The following is a 5,305-nucleotide window of genomic DNA, read 5'->3' as shown; positions in this document are numbered from 1 at the left end:
TTTGACTCTACTTCAGGTAAAGTCCACTATCTAACTCTATTAAGTTTCTATTATGAGATTCTTGATACATGATGTGACTGGGTCACATGGTGATGTTTTAAGAATCAAAGAAAAGGTAAAGAAACTTAAAAGAATATGCTGAATCTGATCGCGTAGATGGATTTCTATCGTGTAGTTTGAAGATCGGATTCTTGAGCTACTTCTTAGGAGTTATAATATATTGCTTGTGAATAGATAACAACTAGTTTTTCATGTGGATTGTAAGGATAAGTTTTTCTGCAAAGTTTTAAAATAAAAGAAAAAAAAAGGGTTTTAATTTTATTTATTTTTAAAATATCCTTACAATGGCATCTGTGGAAAATTGTTGCTGATATGTTTCCAGTAATAGCAATATTGGAAAAATAGATTTGATTCTTCATTTGTGGTAGTGTTTGAATTTACCGATCGAAGAAAGTTTTTCATCACCCAAGTTTCAATTGGACAGAAACTTGGAATCATACAAGTTGTACTGTATGATGAATGAGAATTTTCATCTTTGAAAAATTAAGACTAATTATTTGATCACATGTATATGTGATTCAATTGAAGGACTAAGAAATTAGGTACACTGGGTGTGCGCTGGTCAAGGTTCACCACAAAGATTGATTTGTCGTGATTTACTAAAGATTAGTAAATATGATTGTACTTATAAGGTTAAGTATAATTCTGTAACATTGGAAAGGTTACAATGTATGGCAAAACAAATGAGAAGAATTAAATTAGGCAGAAAGATAAAAGTTTCTCAAATCTGAAAAGACGGGAGAGTACTTTAGTATCAGTTTTATGATCATCTTAATGATTTAGAAACCATATCACAAATTCATACTCTAAGGATGTCTTAGTGCATTGTTATGGCTAAGAAGAGAAATCATGAATTGTTGGATTGGTTAAGATCAAGAAGATGAGTCATACTTCGTTCCAAAACAATTCTTAGAGTCATACTCCAAGATTGTAACATTGAGTGACATAAAGTAAGGTTTAAAACACTTATCAAATGTAGTGTAAAATGTTTTCTACTCTTGTACATTTGAGATTGGTAAGTTGTGATGTCTTGGATGAGACAAAGACCATCTAAGACCAATTGTGTGAAGTGTTAGTCTTGATAAGAATCCGCACTATCCCTTGAATATTTGTTTTGTTAAGGAATGGTTCTTGACTGGGGAAACTTATATGTCAAAAGGACAGTGGGAGCCTTAAAGATCCTGAAAGAGTTTCAAGATTTAATCAAGAGTAAAACCTGTAATTTATCACTAGCACACGACTTAAGGTTTGCAACCTATCGTGTTGACATAATTATTATTTCTGTACCTACTTCAAATAAGTTGAATTTGCATGTGAGTTATCAGAGTTCAACTCGGAAGCATTGGTGGGCCTTGTGCTACCAAGGTGACAAGAAAGTAAGATTGAATAAGTTTAATCCATGTAAGGCTGAATTTGTCACTAACCTTATCTTGTGATTATGGTTTTGACAAATTCGCATGGATAGGAACTCATACACTATAAAATCTAAGTGTCATAAGGTTTCTCTCCGATTCATGAAAATGATGGTGAGGAAACGCTTTCACTAAGTAGATTTTACGTAGATAGCAATTGTGTTATTTGCATTTTCAAAAGTCGTTAGTGGAGCGCGTGTGGTTAACCGGCACACTAACATGGACTTGTGAGAAATGGAAAATGCCTAAGCAATTGAGACTATGATTACGACATCCCTTTTCATAGTTCTGAAAATTGTTTAGACACACAGCTGAGCTATCTACGGAAAGGTGTATGAATCTAAATTTCAGAAATCCAGCAGATTTCTGGAAATATGTCAGAGTTAGTGGGAGCATAAGTGTTATGCTGATAATCATCATGTTAGTGGGAGCATGATTATTATGATTAGTATTGCAAGCTAGCAATGTTAATTATAGAAAACAAAGTTTCAATGCGTGAAGTTGCAGGGGTTGAAAAGTTGTTTTGCTATAATTAAGGGAGAGGAAATTATACTTCATTTCAATTCTAAAGCTTAGATTGAGATTTTAATCATCTTTAGTCAAGAATATATATAAGAATTTTATGTCTGAATGGTTCGACTTAAGAAAATTCTATATATATTGTGTTTCCAAAATTCGATTATGATTACGGCATCCCTCTTCATAGTTAAATTTTGAAAACATGGCAAATAAAAAATATTGTAGCAAAAGACTGATCTAGTATCATGTCTTTATGTCAAACATCATGAATCGTGTCCCATATGCTTTGGATATAGGATCGATTTCACGTGCTATAATATTCATCCTTTCTAAATTTTCCAAATGCTTAAGGCATTTAGAAGGGAAAAGTCTAGAACTGGATATGCCTAAAGTGATTAAGCAATTGTCGAGGACAATCTGAGGTTCGCCAAAGATTGGTTGCTCAGGGACATTTGGAAGTCTAGTGTTAATTTTGGTAGGACCATATTGACATTTTCTGAAAAGAGGTAACTCTTGTTCGGAAGTGATAGTCAAATGGGACTATGGAAATGTCTCCATAGGTGGAAGTTATTCAATCTATGTAAGATTAGGAAACTTAATGCAAGAAGGATGTTCCCAAGGAGCTGATCTCCTTTGGAATGCTCTGTAATGGTTGATGTCAAGTCCTTCTGACTTCGTGCATAATCATTACAAGAGGATCAATGCATATAAGTTTAGAATCTAACAGATTTCAGTAAATGACATGAATTTGGAATTCTTGCATTTACAATAAGGATTTGGGATTGTGAAATGAGTATCATTGGAATCATGTTCAATTGATCTACATCACAATGTAAGGATCATAGACAAACATAGTGTGCATACTTGGGGTATGGCATAACTATTGTTTAGAAAAACAAAGTGTACATGCTAGGAGCATGGGACGACTGTTGTTTTATTCGAGTCTTAAGTTGATTATTTGAAACATTGAATAATGTGTCATCAATATGGTGATAAATAAAAAGTGGTTATATTTATATTCAAAAGGGTTCTGAGACCATATTAGATTCGATTATTATTGTGTTTCACTTTGCATGTTTTGACTTCCAAAATAGCTAGGTTATTCTTTCCGAATGACTATGTTATTTAAACACTCCACAGTCGTTCATATGTTGGAAGTAGGTATGAATCAAGACTGTCATGAATCGGGTTTGTAGATGGCTAAATGAGTTTAGTCATGGCAATGGTTGCTACAACATTCATGAGTGCTCATAAGTTATGAGTATTGGAATAAACCCACGCTCACTTGTATCACTTCATGGAATTTATCTCGAGTGATCGTGAGACGGTAATATCATATAAATCTTCAAACCTAGAGATATGAGTTGTTACCTATGAGTTTGTTGTGCATTGATTGCACGTAAACGCATCAGTAACTTGATGTTATAAAACGTGCCTTTGTGTACAATTCAACAAGTAGTAGAACAAGTATATGAGTCGAAGTTTATCTGTTCCTTCTAGAAATAGAAGCGATATCTGGGCCCCTCGATGATTTTGTTGTGACCTATGTACCGGCCGGTCAGAACTGAATTGATGTGTTCGATTAAGTTCTTTGTCAAACAAATCGAAAATCGGGAAACAAACTGCTGGACAATAAGTACGACGTTGTTCCATGTATTTGTCCGGCTGATATCATGAGAACAGAGGATTACGTGATCCCTTATCTAATGGACAAGTCATTGACAAGATCAGAGTTCATCTACAAGGTCAGAGTTCGACAGAAGCTTTTGAGAGCTACGATTGCCGGTTGGTTCCTGAAGTCATACGCAATAATAGTTTTTGACTTATCCAAGTGGGAGACTGTTGGATTAATGTCTAAGTCCATAACTATAATTGGTAAGACTTGACCCGACCCGGCATGGTCCATTTGGGTTGCATACCATCATGCACTTGGATAGACTATAATGAGAGAAATAAGACACTTATGGTTATTAATATATTATAAGTTCTAGTATATTAATAATAAGAATAATAAGATTATTTAATTAGTATTGATCAAGAATTAATATAGGATTAATTAAGTGATCAAAAGAAGACTAATTAAATATATGGGTTGATTGTGTAAATCATCCATACTTATATAGTGGGCTAATGCTCCATGGATAATCAAGTTGGGCTAAAACCTATAGGATGGTCCATGGATGCTCCATGGTGTATTTGAACCCATGGATCCAAGGAAATGGAAAGCCATGACAATTAAGGATTTACCCTAATTGTAACACTATATAAAGATCTTATTCTTGACAAAAATCGGCCACTAGTATTATTCTAAAAAGGGCTAGCCGATTTCATGAAGTGTAGAACTCTCTCAAGTTATTCTAAGTGTTTTGATGATTGTGATTCCATTTGAGGCTTCCACACTATTGGGGCTAGGCACTCAAGCTTCATGAAGACTTTCTACATCAAAGAGGTATGTATTCTATCTTGTTACACTCATTGTTTTGTATGCTAGATTAGGATAATACCTTGGATATTCTTATTTGCATGTATAATAGAGAAAACATAGATCCAAGGTATTTAGGGTTGCATGTACACTTAGGAGTGTTAGAATGCTCAAAACCCAACAAGTAATCCCATGATTCTCAATAAATAGTTTTATGTATTAAACTATACTCTCTGATATTCAACCGTTCTTGCATTTAGGAAAATATGGAATTTTCCTGGGGTAAAGTACAATACATAAACGAATTAGTAACAAGGGATAACTAACCTAACTTTATATAAGAAAATATGGGATTTTCTTGGATAACTAACCTTTTCGGAAAACTAAAGGAAACTGGTACATTTTCAGAAAACAAACATCTTATGATCTCACCAACTTTATGCTAATTTTGAAACTGCTTGTATTTTCAGGTCCGCATTAGACAGGTACCCGGTGATCTCTTTTGGTGAAGATGGAGTGCGTACAAGACTCGTCTCATTTTGTTCGTATATACTATGCATTACACTTGTACAATTTACTTTTGAAACAAATGTAAACTTTCACATATATGTAATGTAATGGTTGTTTACTTTGATTACTATGTGCATTGGATTTGATATTCAACGTGGAGTCAACCCCGGAAATGTTTCCGCCTTTGGTTTTCAGGGTGTGACAGTATATCTACTTAATCAAGCAAAATTCAGAAACTTTTGAAAAGTTCAAAGAGTTCAAGAATGAAGTGGAGAATCAATTGGGCAGGAAAATCAAGACGCTTCAATTTGATCGAGGAGGAGAGTACCTAAGTCTTGAATTCCACGATTATCTCAAGGAGTGTGGAATAGTTTCACAATTG

This window comes from Lactuca saligna, chromosome 6 (assembly GCF_052625555.1).
Source record: "Lactuca saligna cultivar CGN05327 chromosome 6, ASM5262555v1, whole genome shotgun sequence".
Classification (NCBI taxonomy): Eukaryota; Viridiplantae; Streptophyta; class Magnoliopsida; order Asterales; family Asteraceae; genus Lactuca; species Lactuca saligna.
Note: the sequence above shows the minus strand (reverse complement) of the source record.